The 21,881-nt window shown below is 40.2% G+C and overlaps 1 protein-coding gene across 7 annotated transcripts in view; it reads right to left on the bottom strand.

Annotated features, from left to right (window-relative positions):
• Window positions 1-21,881, bottom strand: part of Zfand6 (zinc finger AN1-type containing 6) — a 63,996-nt gene that overhangs the window by 27,188 nt on the left and 14,927 nt on the right. For 2 of the 7 annotated variants that reach the window (XM_050153942.1, XM_050153944.1), the window contains exon 2: window positions 5,900-6,060. The exons of the other annotated variants lie outside the window; for them this stretch is intronic. The gene's annotated coding sequence lies outside the window, so the exon portion shown is untranslated. The remainder of the gene's footprint in view (window positions 1-5,899; window positions 6,061-21,881) is intronic. 7 annotated transcript variants of the gene reach the window in all.

The raw sequence follows: 21,881 nt of genomic DNA, 5'->3' as shown, positions 1-21,881 counted from the left end.
CAGGAGTTCCTAATAAAACAGTAAAATTATTGACTTTATTAAATCTTGGTACAGATTCTGCTTTACTTCCCTTTAACCCTTCCTTTATAAGATTTCTGGGATAATGGCACATTGGAATAAAGCCTTCCTCATAGTTTCCTGCCCATATGACACAGATAAAAGTCACCTTTGGACAGAGTTAAGTTTCATGACTCCCTTTTTAGAGAACAGGCCTGCTGGGGGAACAGACACCTAGAACCCCACAGGGATTGATTGTTACAGCACAGATGCCTATAATCAGCAGTGGTGCCCTTCAGATCAACTGACAGATGAAGGATACACAAATAACCTGTCAGTGAGGACAGGAAGAATGAAGGCAGAAAAGGGAAACACCAAATTCAATACACAAACCACTTTCCCCTAGAGTTGTATCTGAAAATACACTAGACTGATGTTGGCAAACTTTCCCTCTTATCACTAACAATAAATATCAGGCTTTGTGGGCCATATGGTCTCTACTGCAACTCTCAAGTTCTACCTTGGTATTGCAAAGAAGTCACACACAAAAGTTAATTAATGAGTGTGTTAACAATAAAAGTTAACCGAGAAGTATTTAGTTAGTCTGCCAATTCCTGACCCAGGTACAGTGTATCCAGCAGGCACTCATGAAAAACCCAGAATGCTTTCAAAACTTGTTTGGTTAGAAATGTTACTAGGAAAGACACAGCAAGACTCCTTGACAGCAAACCACTTTTTCTTTTTTGTTACAGCTTTATTCAAGAATGATATACTGACCAGTGCTGCCTACTCTTCTGCTGGTCATTATAATGGAAATTTTATGCCACAGCTTCTACTTGCAAGGATCAATGTAGAAAGATGAGAATGTGGCTCCAGGGTAGGTCATTGGTAAGCATGGGTTCAATCAACAAGGGCAGATATTAATGTTTGATGTTCATGCACCTAAAAAGACAATCTACCTTCAAAATTAAAACATCCACAAAAACCACCAAGTCCTAACAAGTAACCAAAAAATTTAGGAATATAATCATTTTAACTTCACAGAGGTAAGACAAAAAAGAAGAGCACAATGGCTGATAAGAATGGTAGAGCGAGCTCCTGCTGACATGCACAGGCTCTAGATCTGGTCCCCAGCACCACAAAACAAGCAAGTAAATAACAACATCCCTGGCATTTCTAGAGGCTGATTTTTTTTTTCAGCAAACATGCAGTAAATTGAAGTAAGGGCTAACAAATATCCCGAGAAGACGCCTGACTACAATTCACTGCAGAACAATTAGATAAGCAAGGCCAACTTCATATCCAGGGCAATAAGGTAAAAAGAACAGACTGTCTTAATTTTAACTCCAGCTTTGATTATGACACTGTCTACTAATGCTGAACCCAGACTCCTCACATGGAGGTAGGTGTGATACCTGTTTTTTCTACAGGGAATTATTTCATCTTACAATTAGAAGGAGCCTTAACGAGCACTGCTCACCACATACTGCCATTCTCTTATGTATTTCATGTTGCTTTGAAAAGAATTCAGTGATAAAAACGGATGCTGCATGACATCACAGTAGGTAAAAGTGGCTGTTAAAGGAAAACACAAGTCAGATGGTGTCTGTGGTTGCTAATCTTCACTGTCAACTTGACTGGATTTAGAATCACCCCACATATACCTCTCAGAGTATCTATTACAAGGGTATTTTAGTGGAAGAAAAACCTACCCTGAAAGTGGGTGGAGCCATTGAATGGATCCCAGATTGCATAAAAAGGAAAAGAAGCAAACAGAGTTCCAGCACTCAAGGCTTTCTGGTTCCTGCCTATGGACACAATCTGACAACTGCTCCACAGATCTATCATCACAACTGTACCCTTGAACTGTCAGTCAACACAAACCCCTCCTTAACTAACTTGCTTTTGTCCATTTTTATAGCTCATAAAACAAAGCATTCATCCATTCCTTCATTGATTCAATGTGTATTGACCCAGAGGCTAGCCCTGCTCCAGCAGGCGGCCCTAAACCCTTGCACATACTGGTGGTACTAGCGGACTGAGGTGAGTTTATAAAAATAAAAGACACATGGGTGAGATGGCTGGTTCATCAAGTACTGTTCTTCAGTTTGGTTCCCAACAGCCACATCAGATAGCTCACAACTACCTGTAACTCCAATGCTCTCTTCTGGTCTCTATGGGCACCTGTGAGCCTGTGCACATATCCATACAATGACAAGCAACACACACTTGAGGAATAAAATAAGCTACTGATGGTGAGGTACACAACTAGAAGGGAACAGCTGTGTAGAATGGAAGGAGTTGGAAGGGAGGGAGTATAAGCAGATTGATAATTTACTTTCTCTTTTTGGAAGATGGGATTTTGAGACAGGGTTTCTCTGTGTAACAGTCCTGGCTGTCCTGGAACTCCTTTTGTAGAAGAGGCTGGCCTCAAACTCACTGAAATCTGTCTGCCTCTAGCACCGTGTGTGCTTGTGTGCTTCCATGCTTCCTGCCATGATAATGGACTACCACACTGAATGTATTCAAGCCCCAATTCAATGCCTTCTTTTACAAGACTTTTTCATGGTCTCGGTGTCTCATCACAGCAATAGTAGCCCTAAGACTATATTACCTTTATTTGTATTTTCTGAGTGACCTGAATGGCATGTGTGTATGGTGGTGGTGGTGGGGGCGACAGTATATGGAAATCAGAGAACAACTCATAGGAATCAGTTTTTTCCTTGCACCATGTGGGTCCTGGGGATCAAACTGAAGCTGTCAGACTTGGCAGCAAGTGCCTTTAGCTGCAGAGCAATCAATCACCACTGCACAGGGATTCCCTCCCCACCTCAGAAATGAGAAAAGCAACTAAAAGTCACTACATAAAATACAGTAAGCCTATAGGATCTACCTGCCAATCTGAAGCTAATTGATGCTATACCTCCTAACAGTTTCTATAATGAGTATTTAAGAGGCACAGTATTCTAAAGAAAAACAAATTACTCAGGAGAAACACTTTAACCTTCACCCAAATAACACGAGAGCACTCCATACTGCTTATACGTAGAAAACAATGATATGATCAACAATGCCTATTAAATAAAACACAGGACTCTAGGCTTGTTTTCAGGCATTATTTTCCCAACTACACATCTATAATATCATAACTAACTTAAGATAACAGCCAATCTATCAGGAGCCAGAATTATAAAAATTTTTAAAATACAACAATGTGCATGGTTTCTGTGAACCTCATCACTTAGGTCATTATCTATCCGGTTCATGTGGTCAAAATACGCTTTGTTCCACCAAGTATGCAGCAGGAGGGGGCCAGAATGCACCACAAAACTGCTCCAAGTTCAAAAGTGCCTTTTTGGTACTTTTACAAATGTCTGATTTCAATCAAAGATTTTATTTGAACAAAGGAGTTCAAATAGCTAAAAATGCATTTGGCAGCACTATTCTATGTCCCTAAGAGTCAACCCATAACAACAACAGGTCAAGCAAAGGGAAGGTCAGTCATCAACAGCTTAGAGCATAATAGCACCATCAGACCAATTAGACAGCCACCCTAAGTTTCTCAATGGAGATGTTTTTCATTTAACAGTTTACCAATCCATCCTACATTTTTCAAACTTTACCCCCAGATTAAAAACTGGAGCCAGGCTTGGTTGTGCAAGTCTATAACTCAGCACTTAGGTGGCTAATAGGCTAACAGGAAAGTCAGGACTCGTGAACCTGCTACCCCTTGAAAGAAGAAAAAATGACCAGGGACATAAAACTCTTGCCTAAAAGGTCCAAAGTCCAAATCTTTTGTGTGTGCATGTGTGTGTGTGGGGGGGGGGGGGGTAGGAATTACCCAAAATTGAAAAATCGAAATTATCTCACTAACCAAACACTGTAGGACACAACATCACATATCCCTTCCTCCCCTACATATCCCTTTCTCAATCATCTAGCAGTTACACAGTGCTCAATGTGCTCCTACTAACATTCTGATAGTCTGCATTACCCACAGTGCTTACGTCTTGCCAAATTTCTGATAACAGAGGAAATGCCTACAAACAAGCTACCTATAGCCCAGGCAGAGGAGACAGGACAGCAGATACAGAAAGTTATCACTGCACTGTATAGAGGCACGGAAAGAAGGGGTAAAACCATCTGGCTGATATTTATTTATTTATTTATTTGTTTGTTTGTTTTTCAAGACAGGGTCTCTCTATGTAGCTTTAGTACCTGTCCTGCCACTTGCTCTGTAGACCAGGCTGGCCTCAAACTCACAGAGATTCATCTGGCTCTGCCTCCCAGGTACCGGGATTAAAGATGTGCACCACCACCACCTGGCTCGTCTGACAATTAATAGTAATTCCTAGGATGTGAAACCAGGACAGACTGACTCTATAGTGTTGGCACTTAACCATGGCCACTGGCTCGCAAGAAGTTCATTTTAATCATGCTGTATAATAAATGCAGAAGCCAAAGAGGCCAAAATAATGTATACCTCTTGGTAAGAGAGTGGCTCAACAAGTGTACAGCCTTCCTGGTAAGGTAATCGGGCCGGGCAGCCAAAGAAGAACGTGCACATCCCCCACAAAGACCTGCTGTTGAAGTAGACAGCTAGGCTACTGCACTGCCCTGCACACTCTTGACAAGAGTACTACAGAGCAGAGATTCACTTCAGAGTGGCAGAAGCCAGAACTAAACCTGCCACCCATTTGCCTAGTTACTTGGCTCCCACAGCCTTCTCGTTATCAGGCATCCCTTTCCTACAGTCTCCTTTCTGCCTAATCTGACCGTGAGTTCGTCCCAAAGACTTCTTTCATTTCGAGTTTTCTTTATTTCTGACTCTAAAAAGAGAAGAAAGTGTTGGATTCCTGTGTGTGTCTGTGTGTTTAAAGACCAGTGCCAAACTGATCTTGGCTTCACAAGTCAGTGCCAAACATTTGGTTAGAGAGTAAAAATACCCGTTCAATAACCCAGAGCACCAGTTAAGTGAGGCCTGTCATCCTTAACTAAAGGATCACAGCATCAGCCCTCTGAGCTCCTCAGACTCCACATCTGTGTATCGCCTGACCAGAGCAGGCAGACAGAAGTCTTCACCTTTCAAAGAAATATCTATATTCAATGTGCATCTCCTTGTTCCCTGCTTTGAAGTATAGTCCATTTGTGACAACAAAGAGAAAGTGACTCATATTAAATGCAAACACACCAAGCAAACAGCCTGCACTGCTCTATGCTCACCACAGCTAACCGTAACCACCCTGCTCCATCTCACGCTTCCAGTCATTCACACACACCACACATTCTTCTAAAGAGAAGGGAATCCAAGTTAGAGTCTCATTCTGAAAACCACCACCACCACCACCAACACATCAGAGAAAGGTGACTTCCTAAGAGCATTCTTGAGGTGATAACTTTAGGAAAAGAGAATCCCTTTTTTACCGTCACTATGAATTGATTCTGCCCAGTACTTTAACAGTAAAGTATGTTAAAACATTTCAAACTTCATTTATGAAATAAGCATTCCTTTACTTTCAAGCAATGCTCTTTCTACGTTATTAAATTATCAGGGACAATTTTCCATACTAATATCAAATTCCTAAAAAAAATTTATGGTTGGCTGGAATTAACTCTAAAATAAATAGCAATCTAAAAGATCATAATCTCTTTCTCCACAAGAAAATTAGTCATGCAGAGTATAACTTAAAGATGTGTGGTCACCAGCATTGTGTTACTGCGAACAGTATTTTATGACTAAATACCTACTATTCACTCCACCCTCAAATCCTACCCACCAGAAAAACGAGGCTTTAAAGTCTTAGCATGCTGACTTAAGTGTATCTTCATGTTCTTTAGAGTTTTTTAAAAGTTAATTTCTATGTCCACTTACATAAAATTACAGGCTTAAGTCTCTACTCACACAGTTGAGGTTGATGAGCAAACAGCTGTCTTGTGTCTTGAGACAGACATTAGCTTCCTGCCTTCCCTATCCTCATAAGCAGCTACTTAAAGTTTGAGTTTTATGCAAGAAAACATTTTAAAGCCTCCAGTGTTTGACTGCAGCAGACTTCAGACTCATTCCTGTAACACATTTAACACGAAACAGAGTTGAGAGTTAAAACTTATCATGTCATTTCATTACATTTTAATCACCTAAAAGTTTGAGGAATGCTTTCATTATTTCATGGACACAAAAAAAAGGTGTTGAGACTAATAAATGTACTAATATTAACCATAACGTACCAATTCTACACAGGGAGATAGGCTTAGATGAGCAAGAGTTACTTTTTATAATCATTTAACCCAAAGTTAAACTAGATATTCTTCAATTTTTCTGAAGCTTGGCAATTTATTTAGAATAATTGCCACATCTTTACAGTGGTGGATGAAAGGCCTTCAGTTCTCCAGAGACAGAGGTCCTAGCCCTGTTCTGACAGCAGGAGGTGCTAGCTATACTTCTGACATTGCTGTAAAACCTGCAGAACAGGTCCCCTAAAGTATCACCACAGCTATAGGTTAAACAAATGAGAGAAGGCTTCTCTGGAAAATAAGACTACATTTCTGCAAGAATTATGTAATCCTACTCAAACTAAACTTTGAAAGCAAAACACAAAACCAAAATGTTTAGCAATTAGGAAGTAATTACAGTTATGATAAACTCCTATCTCCATTTCATTAATGTATACAGCCATGATGCCATTTTACACTGCAGAAACAAATAAAGATTTTAGTTAGCAGATTCCATTTATTTAAAACAATTATACTCCTAGATAAAAATGATGTATTATTTGAAATTCTGAAGCAGGGACTAATAAGATGAGTCAGCCGGTAAGGGCCCTTGCAGCCAAGCCTGAAGACTTGAGTTTGTTTCCTAGAATCTTCTGATGGAAAAAGAGCTGACTCAGGTTGTTCTTGGACCCCCACGTGCATGCCATGGCACATATGTACCCCTCTTCCACCTGTGCCCTCCATAATAAATAAATTATTGTAAGAAAACTGATGCAGAGTACTGTTAACGGTATTATTGCCCATACATTTATCCAATCTATTTAAAATTCTGGACTCACTGCTGTGACAGACAGCTACATACAGGGACAGATTTTAGGCTTAGATGGCTCAATGTTTCTCTTTCTTATTGGCAATAAAAGACAAATTTCAATAAATTTCAGACAAAATAAATTTCAATAAAATTGTCCTTGAAAATCTAGGTAACTATCTCCCTTCTATATGCACATGGCTTCAATGCATCTATTCTGCTCTCATTAGCTATAGTAAAGTTTAGGACAAGCTTTACTACTTCATGAATACAGGATAAATACTTAACATGACTTTTAAAAGTACAAGAAACAACTTTACAAGAATTATAGTAACTAATGCTAAAATACTGCACATGCTATTCTATAAAGATAACTAAATGAGTTCATTCAAAGCAAATGCTTCTTTATAATCTACTTATATAAACAAATAATCTGAGAAATAGCATTTCACAAAGTTTGTAACTTCCTAGAAAACCTTCCACACAAGTTTTACAGACATGCACTATCCTCCTTCCAACAAGTCTCTTGTACAATGCACACTCTTCACAGACTATGGAACTAGGCCTGGATCTTTCTCCTCAACTCAGTGCTTTTCTGCCTCAGGTGAGATTAGATAACAGGCCACAGTGACCCACTCTATTTACAGCAAGCCATGTCTGGAACTGTCTCTCGTACAGTCAAACACAACACTACTAAATTAGCTTTATCAGGAAGATGGCAGGATGGCTATAAATTTAGGAAAGCCATCTCTTCGAAGGAAGCAATTATGGGAAACCAGAGGGAACAACCTCAAGGGGGAAAAAGAAACACAACTGAAATGCTGTTGATAGATGGGAAAGAAGCAGAGGGTTAAAGCTGGTGGCTGAAGGCTACCTGAAGGCTGCTATACACTGAATCTCAAGGTGCATTCCACAGGTGACTTAGCACACCTGGAAATTAACTGACAAGGAGGACCCGAGCAGATCTCATACTAATCAAATTATCAAAATTTATCCCTAATGAAGACATAGGTGAACACATGCCTCCTGATGTGGAACGCCAAGAAGCTCATACCACAGACTGACATTCCTGACACATGAATGAGCCTGATTTGACAGATATTCTACAATAAAGTTTGCCACCCACTTCAATAGCATCAAAGTCTGTAAATAAAAGAAAATTAAGAAAAGTCCCTAATAACATGAATAAGAAAAAAGAGATGTGGCAGGAAATGGCAATGAGTGGTCCAGATCAGATTTCATGGGCATTACTGGAGCTGGATATGTGGTCCATGCCTAAGCACCTAGCACCTAGGAGACTAATGCAGGAAGACTGTCATGATTTTGAAGCCAGTCTGGGTTTCAGAGTGAGACCTGGTCTCAAAAGACTTAATGAAAAAAATAAAGTACCTCAAACAATCATTAAGAAAACTAGTGAAAATTTAATATACAGTGTATAGCAGACAATTAGACAATACTGATGTCATATTATATTAATCTGGTAACAGTAATGTCCTTAAAAAATGTTATCCTTGTCCTTAGGAAGAACATATGTGGTCCATATGCTAAAAGAATACAAGGTAGTGTTGTAATGCACACAAGTCAAATTTCAAGCATCAGGAAAACACTAAAAAGTGCTTGTAAAAGTGCTTGCTCTGCAAAAACAGGACTTGAGTTAGATAGATGCCCAGAACCCATGTAAACAAACAAACAGAATACAGTGAAACACAATGCCAGGGAGTCAGGCAGGAGGCTCCCTGGGATTCTCTGGCCAGGCAGCCTCATCTAATGGCAGATGAGTCAGAGAAATCAACCCTGCTTCAAAATACAAGGTAAATGTCTCCTAAGGAATGCCATCTGAACTTATCCCCTGGCCTCCAAAACATGTGCATATAACCACAAAACCAACAACAACCAAAGAACATTCTGACTAGAATACAATAATACTTTGGATAAAGTACTAATGGAGCTCAGACCCTCCTAAGAAGCACACAAGGAATTTATAACGTTGCAATAGCTTTCTATAAGCTTAGGTTTACAATATTTAAAAAATACTTGAAGCTAATATTCTGATGATCCCCAGCGTTGAGTTGTGGAGGCCCAAAAGTGTGAGCTTATTTTCACCTTGTTCAAAGTTGTTGACAGCAAGTAAGGCTACAAACCCTGACCTAGGGTGTGGTTACTTGGTGTTTTGTACATTAAGATGGCCCATACAGGTAGATCCACTCCACCCTGACCAATGGTTAGGATATTCAAGCATACTTCCGATCTTTCTTTTGAATTAAGAGGTTTGACCTAGCAAGGAGATGCCTTCAGGATACTTGGTCTAGGGTGGGTTCACTGCCTAAACAATAGACTACTTTTCTCAAGAATTAATGACTTAATGGTTCCAAGGACTGAAGCAAGTAACTCTTCTAGTTGTCCTTTGTATCACTTTAAAGTCTTTTGTCTTCTCCCCAGTTGTATTGGGGTATAAAAGTGTATGGAAAATTAAACTTAGAAGGATTTCCGTATTCACTGGAACTCCCTCCCAGTACTATCCTATGCTTCTGTTGTATTATTTTCATTATTTTGTTCTCTTTACTTATTTTTCTAATCCCCATGCTCCTACCCTGCTAAGTGGTATCCTTTTCGAAGCTGGTCTCCGACATCTAGTAAAACAAAATGAGACTTCCTACCTTACAGCTGTATCCCTACTCCAGTGTAAGTAGGGTTGACATGTAGTCAGCACCCACAGTGAGTTACAGGAAACAGGGCCTGACACAACACCACAAGATAAGTGCTCCCTGACACATGCCATGCAATGGTAACAAGTTCTGATGCTCACATTTGAAATTCCCTCCGTTACATCCTTACTGTACAGACACAACTTTCCCCATCTCTCTTAACAGTTGAAGAAGCAAACCTTTCTACCAGCACCGCCTTTCCTAATCTGCAAACATGTTTTCTTGCTAGAAACCCAAATTATGCTAATTTCTGGTTATGCCAGGTAGCAAGGCAGAAGCAAAGCAACAGCTAATGAGCAATCAAGAGCAGCAACTGAAAACATCAAGACACGCCTTAAACCTAACAATGTCCTGTAATGCCAACACCGCTGAGGAGCAAAGGTACTCACTACAGAGCATCCCGCACTTGAAGAAGAAAGATAAAGAATGTTAACATCAAAACACCAGGGACAAACCACAATTATTTCAGTGACACACAGAGAAGTGAAAGTAAAAAAGGAGAGGAGGTGGGTGGTGTGGCCCAGTGGTAGAGGGCCATTTTGCAGTTTGCAGATTCTATCCTCAGCAAAGACATTATGACCACCCTATTCCTAATTCCTTTTCCTTAAAACTTGTGGATCACTAAGACAGCAGTCTCTGCACTAGATTCTCACAAAGAACACAGTAGGAGAGTGGTAAAATGTGTACTCTGGTCTCACAGAGGGGGAAGAGGCAAGATTGGAGCCCCAATGGAGCCGATCGAAGACCCGGATATTAATTAATTCACATACCTTCGAACACCTGATTTGACAAAAAAGCAAAAAATATCAAATGGAAAAAAGAAAGCATATTTGACAAATGGTGCTGGCATAACTGGATATCAACATGTAGAAGAATGAGGAAAATAGATGCAAACCTATCACCATACACAAAACTCAAGTCCAAATGAATCAAAGACCTCAACATAAAACCTGCACCTGAAAATATTTATTTATTTATTTATTTATTTATTTATTTATTTATTTATTTATGGTTTCTGTCTTAAAAAAAAAAACCTGCACCTGATTAGAGAAGAAAAGTACACTCGAGCACATTGGCACAGGAGACCTCTTCCTAAATAAAACCCCAGCAGCACAGACACTGAGAGAAACAATTAATAAATGGGACCTCCTGAAATTGAAAAGCTTCTGTGAAGCAAAGGACACAGTCAACAAGACAAAACGACAGCCTACAGAATGGGAAAAGATCTTCACCAACCCCACATTAGACAGGGGTCTGATCTCCAAAATATACAAAGAACTCAAGAAATTGATCATCAAAAGAATAATTCAATTAAAAAAAAATAGAGTACAGACCTAAACAGAGAACTCTCAACAAAGGAATCTAAAATGGCTGAAAAACACTTAAGGAAATGTTCAACATCCTTAGTCAGAGAAATGCATATCAAAACAACTCAGAGATTCCATCTTACACCTGTAAGAATGGCCAAGATCAAAAACACTGATGACAACTTATGCTGGAGAGGTTGTGGGGAAAAGGGAACACTCCTGCATTGCTGGTGGGAGTGAAAACTGGTACAGCCGCTGTGGATTTCAATGTGGTGATTTCTCAGAAAATTAGGAAATGACCTTTCTCAAGACCAGTAATACCACTTGTGGGTATATATCCAGAGGATGCTCAATCATGACACAAGGACATGTGTTCAACTATGTTTATAGCAGCTTTGTTTGTCATAGCTAAAACCTGGAAACAACCTAAATGTTCCTTGACTGAAGAATAGATAAGGAAAATGTGGTACATTTACACAATGGAGCAGAAAAAAATAACGACACCTTGAAATCTGCAGGCTAATGGCTGCACCTAGAAAACATCCTATCAAGTGAGATAACCCAGACCCAGAAAGACAATTATCTCATGTACTACTCATAAGTGGTTTTTAAACATAAAGCAAAGAACACCAACCCACAAATCACAATCCCAGATCACCTAGACAACAATGAGGACCCTAAGAGACCCATATATGGATCTAATTTACATGGGAAATAGAAAAAGAGAAGATCTCCTGAGTAAATTAGGAGCAACTTGTGCTGCATAGTGAAATTCTGCCTCAAAAGCAACACAAAAAAAGAATAAATAGTGGAAAGACTCCACACTTAATGATTCAGAAAAGCTCCAAAGTTTCACTGTCATTATTTGCTTGTAATATGTCTCACTAAGTAGCATAGGGTGGCCTTGAACTACTAAGCCACCTGCCTAAGCCTTTGGAGCGCTGAGATAGGCATGCAATCACTACGCTAATGCCAGCTCTTAAAACTTGTCTCTTCTTTTGAGTTACTACATTCCCAAAAGAATTCTCTTAAGGGTGAACAAACAAAACAAAACCTCCATTGTAAAGTTTAAGAAAGAGGACTTGTGATTTTAGTATTAATAAATGCTTTTGGTTAGCTAGGATAAGAATGTGCTGGGGCTGGGATGTAGCTAAACAGGTAAAGTGTTCTACCAGCACAGATGAAATCCCGAGCTCAACCCCAAGCACAACATAATCTGGGCACAGTGGCACACACTTGAAATCCCAGTATTTAGGAGGGAGGGTCAGAAGCTCAAGGTCATTCTGGACAGCAAGTTCGAGACACCACCTTTAGAAAATGTGATTTTTACTAGCCACAAGTAGCTGGTAGGGGCCAAGTTGTATTTATCACCATCTTACTATTTAGAAGAAGAATACCTAAATCTTTATGTGAATGCTCAAATTAACAATACTCCAATTTTAGGGGAAATTAGGTAAAAAAATTTCACAGGTGGAGATTAAAGCGTATATGGAAGCTATCTAGATGGTCCATCTTGAACTAATGCATAAGTACTCTCTTGCTATGGTGACAATGATCCACTTCATATGCTCTGTTCTGAACTACTGGACAGACATTAAAAGAGGCATAAGGACTTCCAAATTCAACACTACAGAGAAAAATGCTGCTCTCAAAACTGCCAGAAACAAGATGAGAAAAGGTAAAAGGGAGAAATGGTCTTCTGCAAACAGCACCACTGTGAACCAGCTGCCCAGCAGGTAAGTGGTGTTTTGGATGGTAATACACAAGAGCCCCTCTCTGAAAGCTTCCTCTGAGAAGTCGGCACTGACTAGACAGCTGACACCATTCTCAAAATCTCCTTAAGTTTGAGGAATCACAATTTTCATCAAGTCACATATGGCTCGTATTTAGTCTACTGGACTTAGGAAAAATGTCTAATTTGTAAACTAGCCAGCAAAGCCAGTGCTCTCCAGTTTGGGTACCACAGATGAGGTTAAGCTGGAAAAGCTGTGCTACACAGGAAAACTCTCTTGGGGAGAAAAAACTCCTCGCTTCATTTACTCTCTCTACCCCAACTATTTCCAGAGAGTGATAGCCTGCTCCACATGAGAATGCTTCTCTCCTACAGTGGGAGGCCACAGAAAGGTCTGCTACATCAAGAGGGCAGTCAGAGGTCTGGGTGCTCCACTCTCCCAGCTCTTTCTTTCTTTGGTTGGCATAATGCATCAGAATTTCACAGAACGCAGTTACAAAAGACCTGTGTTTGGATTATTTCAAAATATTCACATTTTGCAGAAATGAGAACGTCTACCTTTAAGTCAGTTCTTTTCTTGCCTTTCTCTCTCGAAACTATAAAGCAAATTCTACGAAGTCCATCAGAAGGGTGGATTGCCCAGTCAGAAAACGACATAGCTCAAGTAAATGATGTGTCTCAGCTAGGCTTTCTACTGCTATAACACCACGGCCAATGGCAAGTTGAAGGGTGTTTATTTGGTTTATGAGTCCACATCACACTGTTCATCACTGAAGAAAGTCAGGGCAGGAACTCAAACAGGACAGGAACCTGGACACAGGAACTGATTCAGAGGCCGCAGAGGGGTACTGCTCCTCAGGGCTTGTTCAACCTGCTTTCTTATAGCACCCAGCCAGGGGTGGCATCACCCACAAAGGGTGCAGTACTGTGGGACAATGTAAAGATTTGTCACTTGTATTTTAATAAAACGCTGACTGGCCTGTAGCCAAGCAGGAAGTTGAGGCAGGGCAATAAAAATAGGAGAATTCTGAAAAGAGGAAAGATTCAGTCTGCAGTCATCACCCAGAAGTAGAGGAAGCAAGATGAGAATGCCTCGTGCTAATAAAGGTACAGAGCCACGTGGCTAACACAGACAAGTATTACAGGTTAAGATTTAGAAATTAGTGAATAAGAAGCCTGAGCTAATAGGCCAACCAGTTTATAATTATTAACAACTGCGGGATCAGATGGGCCAGAAACCACTGTCAACAGTGAGGCGCTCCCACATCAATCACTAGTTAAGAGAATGTCCTACAGGCTTTCCTACAGAATGAATTTATGGGAGGCCTTTTCTCAGCTGAAGCTCCCTCCTCTCCGATGACTCTGGATGTGTCAGACCGACATAAAAACTATCTAGCACATGATGAAATGACCAGATTTCTTGAGATCATAATTCTAGAAAAATTCCCAGCTTTGCTGGAGAGGTGAATCAGCACAGAATTTCCTCAGCATGCACAAGTCCCTGGGTTCCATCCACAAATACAAAAAAAAAAAAAAAAGTAGAATACACGTATTGGCTTTGTGGTAGCCTAGGCAGTTTGGATGCTCACCTTACTAGACCTGGATGGAGGTGGGTGGTCCTTGGACTTCCCACAGGGCAGGGAACCCTGATTGCTCTTTGGGCAGAAGAGGGAGGGGGACTTGATTGGGGGAGGGGGAGGAAAAGGGGAGGTGGCGGTGGGGAAGAGACAGAAATCTTAAATAAATAAAACAAGCAAACCAAAAAATAAAAAATAAGAAAAATTATATAAATATGTCACCAATATTTTGTGTTTTAATGTAGAAATAAAGAGGTACTGTGATTTATGCATAAAAAAAGTGGAATAAAAATGCTGCCCTGTAACACCTTACCCATGGGTATAAGTATCTTACCTACTTTCTGTTTACCTGGAACATTACTTAATAATCGTTCATCTCCTTTACTCTGTTTAAGATCCTAACAAACAAAGTATTTACTAGAAATATAAGATCTTCCTTCCTCTTCTATCACTCAATATTACCCTTTCTCACGACATTAACATGCAAACTTCTAGTCAGAATGAAATATTCTTCCTACAGTTACTCATTATTTTAAGACACGATAAGCCTAGATCAAATGACCACATACTAGTGAACTGGATTGTCATTCTTTCTGTACTGACAAACACTCAAGTTTTTCAGTGCTCTCTTGCTCTAAAAAAAAGGTACTGAAAATGTAAAACAGCTCTTAATCTGTCAACTAAATAGTCATTGTAAATGATTTGCTTGTAGTCTGAGATGTAGAATTTCTGCATTATCAGGAACAAACATTTAAACTCAGGAACATAATCAGTTGCTAATACAAATTGTTATATCAAGGATGAAATTAAATACCTATTAAAATTAGAATGTTTATTAAAAAGAATGAATCAAGAACATTTGATCAAGGAATATTGAGGACAAATCAGTAACCTTAAGTGATTTTTTAAAAATCTTTTTATCTAAGATATTTCACTTGATTTTCACCGTATTATTAAAATACTGTTTATCTCAATGGAACTCTCTATAAAAATGAACAAAAAGGTCCTGGTAACCCATTCCTTTTAAGGGACATTTGACTGCTCTAAGAAAACCATTCAAATTGTTAGAATACAATGTGGCTTGGAGTTTATCACATGGACGGCCACTCACTTGGCATCCTGAAGGGCCTTCGCTCCCTAGTTCCCATGTGGTACCTTTCTTCACCCTTCTCTGACATAAAAATCACCTAACACTTAGGACAGACTAAAATGACAACAGAACATTAATGAAATCTTCCTGAACCCATTCCCAACCCCTGAAACAGGGTCTCCTACCCTGCCCAGCTCAGCCCTGAACTCCTGGGCTCAAGTAAATTTCCCCACTTCACTTCCCCAATCACTGGGTCTAAAGAACCACCCTGACTCACTGATGAAATTCTTTTTTGACAGCATTTCCTTTGGTGACTTCTGTTTGCAGAATGGAGTCAGAAATATGATAAGAAAACCTTCTAAATCAAAACCTACTGAAGTGTGACCCAACATCAAGGAATATTTTAGTAGAAACCCCAAAACTTTTGGCGACAGGTTTAAGACGGGGCAGGTGAGGGTAAGTTATGAGGATATGCAAAAGAAGAGGAGTCTCTCACACAAGAGACTATGAGAAGCTAGCTGAGAATCAAGAATTCCAACACAAAAAATATCAAAATTTGCTGTGACGACAACCCTCATTTACTATCGTTTTAGAGGGAAGTATGTTCCAATAATGTTAAAACAGTAATCAACAAGGCTGGGCTTTGGGTTACACGTGTGGTCTTATTCCATTCTTGGATTATTTCTGGGACTCACACAAAAGACTTTTGTTTACAGTGAAGATACCTAACTTTTAGCATCCCTGTGATCTAGAGTTTGACTTTATCCACTGTAATCCTGTCATTTCCCTCAGGAATTCTCCAGTAACTTATTTACATTTTTTAAAAAGTATTACATTTATTTGGTATGTGGACACACACAAGACTCTTAGGGAAGTCAGAGGGAATCAGTTCACTCTCTACCATGTGAGTCCTGGGAAACAAACCCAGATCATGAGCCTTGGCAGGAAGCACCATCACCATCTAGCCCCTCATTTACATTTCTCAGCAACCCTTTGAAGTTCATAGCTCTGAAACCCACAAAGTCACATATATGACTACTGTGAACACAATAAAGCACAGCTCTACCTCGTACATACACTTGGGTGTGCTGTGTATGTTCCCTCAATGTCTCTCTTTCTAACCCCTGCACTTCAAACCACATTTATGAAACAACCTTTTAATAAGCTCCATGTTGGGTTCATGTTTGTCCACCCTGATATTTCCTATTGCAGTCAAGGATTCCGTTTATCTGAATGGAGGTATAGGAAAAGAATTCAGACTGCTATAGGCAGGAGCACAGGACTGTGTCCACCTCTGCCACCACTGACAGGTCTAGTAAAGCAGCATTTAGATTTTCAGTGCTGCTTCAGGTACATGGTCTTATATTTTATGAATGCCAACAAAAAGTATTTCTAAATGTTCTTAAAATTAAGACTCTACTTCCTGGGACTGGAGATAGGGCTCAGAGGTTAAGAGCACATGCGGGACCAAGTTCAATTCTCAGCACTCACATGGCAGATAGAGGAGAAGTGATGGCCTCTTCTGACCTCAAAGGCAGGTATGCACCTGCTGCATAGACATATATTTGAGCAAAACACTCATATTCATAAATACACAATAAGACTCTGCTGCCCAAAGAGATACAATTCCTAGTATTAAAAATCACAATACCCACCACCTGCTACTTGTCACTTTTTGTTCCCATGCTCCAGTTTCAGAGTTCTAGCTAGTAGCAGGGAACAGATCTCTCCAATACAACTCTCTTATGACCTTTCTCCTGGTTCTTTTCTGTGGTGGGGGAGGGGAGTTGAGGGAGGTGTTAAGTTGGGGGTGTAGCCCCAGCCCCTGGCCTGAGCAAACCAAATCAAAATGCCCATCGTTTTATTAAGTAAGACGCTCTCGGGTGGCCGAGTGCATGGCGGGGAGACAAGACAGCAAGGAGCCCATGCAGACCCGAAAACCACGTGTTCCTGCTCTAGGAGGCCCCTTAAATACCCTGTGGGACTGGTCCTGACCCCCCACTCCCAGGGAGGGGTCAGGACCTTGCATGCTAGGATTTAAAGTCCAGAGCAAAGTAGCTCTCAGGCCAGGGGCTGGGGCTACGCCCCCAACTTAACAGGAGGGTCTCACACTACATAACATTAGTACCAGAATTACAGGTGTGTCTCCACGCCTGGCTATCTGGGTTTTCTCTACTAAACTGTCTACTGGAAATTCACTTAGGTAACTTCCTGCCTCTGCCAGTAAAAAGACAACGGGGTAGTACAGACTAAATAAGCTGCCAGTGAGCTCACAGCAGGACAAGGTAAGAACAGAAGAGGAGCTTTGTCTGCACTGTCCCCTCCAATCTTCACAATGTCCTTTGGAGGTAGAAACAGATGAGGAAATTAGAGAAATCATGGAACTGGCTCAAGTCACACTGCTGGCAAGTATTAGTCTGTTTTCTGTCCCTGTAACAAAATACACGAACATTTATAAAGAGGTTACTTAGCTTGTTGTTTTGAGTCTGACAGTCCAAGATTGGTAGCCCCAGAGGTTTGACCTTTAGTGAGGGCCTCATGGCAGAGGACATATCACTCAGGAGTCATGCAGAAGAACATATGATGAGACAGGAAGGCAGATTATGAAGCCATGCCTCTCTTTTATAAATATCATTCTCAGAGGAATTCACTCCCATGGACCAATTTATTTTCTTCTGACCCAATTACTTTGTACAAATCCTTTACTACTAAAAGAATCTAACACTTCTCAGTATTGGTACACTTAAGCTTCTCACCTCTGTAGGACTCAAGCAATAGCCAAACCACTGTAGGGGTAAAGCAATGATCTGAACCCAGAAATTCCATCTAAAAGGCCAAGCAAGTGCAGAATAAGACATGGATTCTGATACACAAGTAACACTAATCAATCATTTCAAGAGGCATTTCCATGAAGATCAAGTATTAAGTATATCTGGGTTGAGAATACAAAACACACACACACACACTTCAAAGAATGTGTATACACACAAGTACCTGGTTCTAATTCTTGTTCTAAGAGTAACAGATATGCAACCTGGAAAAGTTGCAGAGCTACATATTTGAATAAGGAACGGCCACTAGTATCAGAAAGATAAGAAAGCTAGCAAATCACAAAACCATATGAAAAACAAAAGCAGACCAAACAAACACACGTAAACCTAGCCAAGGAAGGGAAGCTACAGAACAGTGACTTGCTATGTCACAAGAGGGGATTGCTTTGTTTATGATGTTGCCTGGTTAGTATTTTAAAACAGGACGGATATTCTGGGTTAAAGAAAACAGATTCAACTTAGTGTGAGCAAAGCACAGTGGCCTACTATCCCTGATGTATAATACCTACAGGCTGGATTCGAGATGGACAGTAGAATAATAAAACACAGTTCCAGCATTTACACAGATGTCAAGGTCCAGAGCCCACACTAGTCTAAAGGAGACTAGGGAGAAAGAGCTCAGGCAGCTACAGGGAAGGCTAGTCACTTTTACAGACATGGGGAGCTACACAAATAGTATATTAACCAACAGGGAACATCTAGAGATAGAGGCAAAATTTCACCTCAACATTTATTTGAATATGAGCTCTGAGGAGACAAAGTAAGCACTGCAAGGTCCCTACTGTGCTGTGCTTTAACATAAAGGCAGACGTATTGAATTACAGCCGTCTTGTATGATGAGTGAAAAAGAAGTTGTAAACTGGAGTATCCTGTCAAGAATATATGAAGGTCTATGCACACCAAACAGAACTATGTAAGGGTGATTAAGGCAAGACATATGGTATCTGTAAAGAATGTATTTAATTCCTTGACCAAAACATAATATACACACAACTGTTTGACACATGAAGATGAATAGATAAAAAGCTAAAGACCATGGAGGGCCTCTAAAGAAAATCCTTCAAATGTTAGGATATAAAGGAATCTAAACATGTACTGTCCAATGAGTATCAATGAGCCACATGGAGTTTTCCAGCCTTTTAATTTCACTTAATTTAAATTTAAAAATTTACCATTACCTACCATGTTAAACAGAACTGGCCTACTGTACATGTCAAGAGAATTTCCTTACCCAGGAGGAATGTGTATTTCCCATCATGAAAGAAATGAAGATGAAGGTACAGGTATTTGTGAATTAGGAGGCAGAAACATGGAAGCTGAGAAAATCTCATGACAATCTGGATGGTAACTATGAGATGAAATGCTACGGAAGTCCAAGTCCTGTAAGGCGACAACAGTTTAAACCAACCAAGAAGGAGTTGTAAATTATAAAGTTCATACTGAAACTTCTATTTATTCTTTGGCCATCTCATACATGTGTACCTTTTGATTAGAACGTCCCCACGTCTCTCTCTGGTCCCTGTTTTATTCCCCTATTTACATCCTCATTCCCAATACATCTCTCTGCTACTTTCAGATCAGTGGTAAAAAAAAATAAATTATGATAAAAGATATTGTTGGGATCTTTGACAAAGCTGAATACAGACACAAGATTATGTCATACTATCCCCAAACATCAACTCATGGAATCTGATAGATAGTTTAATCTCACTAAGAGAATATTCTGTTAAGGAAGTACAAAGTACTTGGGGTACATGTCCCCAGCTTGCTGACACACAATTCTCATGTACACACACACTGAGTAAAACACAGCAAGTCAAACTGGAACGGACGACAGAATGTCAGGGCAGAGTAGGGTCAGCAGAGCTACTGATCGTTTCACACAACTTCTGCATAAAAGCCTGAAATACAGCCAGGAGGCACAGGCAGACAGACCTATGTGAGTCTGAGGCCAGTCTAGAGAGCCAGTTCCAGGACAGCCAGGGCTGTTAGAGAAACCCTGTCTCAAAAAAAAAAAAGTTTAAAATAAAATAAAAACAAAGTTTTACCTTGAATAAAATATTTTAAAATTGCAGAAAAATGGTAGCTGTGTCAAAAACCACAAACATGATGTGCTTTTCTTCTGGTAGCTGAGGTTTAGAAGCAGAGCAGACGGAAGAACTGATCACCAACCAGCTTTATAAGCCTTGAGTATTGGGAAGGAAGAAATGTGGTTCAAGAGAGAATCAGAGGCTAAAGGAAAAGATGAGACAAGAAATTGAGTCTTGGTAGAATGAGAACTAGAAAGACAAAGCCTATATCCACATAGAGGTAGGGTATTAGCATTAACTATGAACAACTATAAACATTATTAATAGTTAGAAAATGCGAATTAGCATCAGTGAGGTATCTGCTCTATATCCACAGGATGATTAAAAATTTCAATCTGATCATAACAAGTACTATGAGAGGAAACAATTTCAATGCATTACTAATACAAGTGAAAGACAAACTGTTTAACAGTTTCTTACTGAGTTATTATACACATGACCCAAGCATTTCTGCTTATATAAAAAACAAAGAACAAGCCATACACATAAAGATTTAAGACAAGTAGCTAAAGAGAATGCTTCCCACACTGTGGCCCACAACCATGTACAACTCCAGTTTCAGGGAATGTGCTGTTATCTTCCAACCTCCTCAGGCAACAGGTATATCTGTGGGTGCACATACATGCAAGGAAAACACTCACGCATCAACTCAAAGAGAATTAAAAGGACAGGTTCAGGGGCAGGCTAGTCACGTAACTATTGGTAAGGAACTTCCCTAGAAGGTTCAAAGCCCTCTGGTTACATTCTCAGCCCTGTAAAAACAGAGCAAATGTGACTGGGGGTTCAATAGGAGCTGCTATCCCAGAACCAATCCTCCTAAGCAGTTCTCACTACTCTGTAGAGAAAGAAGCTTTCACAGCTCAGTGTGGCTCACACTCACACCATTCTGTCACCCTAGTTCCCTAGGAGCCTCTTCCCTTGCCAAGAACTGCTTGAGTGAGGCCAAGCTACTGGACAAGTAGAATATGGGTAGCATCTGCTAACCAGCATGACTTTGGTTGCAAAAAGCTAAAACAAGCTTTTTTTCCTAACACAATCTATTTTCTTTCTCCATTTTGATGTGGGAGTGATTTCTTATTAATAAAGAAACTGCCTTGGCCCATTTTATTGGATAGAAAATTAGGTAGGCGGAGTAGACAGAGGAGAATGCTGGGAAAAAGAAGCTGTGTGAGGAGTCGCCATGGTTCTCCCGTTCCAGACAGACGCAGGTTAAGATCCTCCCTGGTAAGCCAGCTCGTGGGCTACACAGAATATTAGAAATGGGTTAGAACAATATGTAAGAGCTAGCCATAAGGAACTGGAACTATCCGGGCCAGACAGTGTTTGAAAGAATACAGTTTCCGTGTAATTATTTCTGGGTATAAGCTAGCCATGCGGGCGGCCGGGTGCCGGGGACGCAGCCCCGCAGCTCCTATTTCAACACCATTTGATGACTTCTTGGTCACATCATTAAAGGTGAATTATGCTTTTGATTTATAACTGAAATTGTAAAAAGGAGGAGGCTCTCTGCTACAATGCAGTAGCAAATATATAT

This window comes from Alexandromys fortis, unplaced genomic scaffold (assembly GCF_014885135.2).
Source record: "Alexandromys fortis isolate MF-2015 unplaced genomic scaffold, M_Fortis_MF-2015_v1.1 scaffold_86, whole genome shotgun sequence".
In the NCBI taxonomy this organism is placed as follows: Eukaryota; Metazoa; Chordata; class Mammalia; order Rodentia; family Cricetidae; genus Alexandromys; species Alexandromys fortis.
This window is presented reverse-complemented; position numbering and strand designations above follow the sequence as displayed.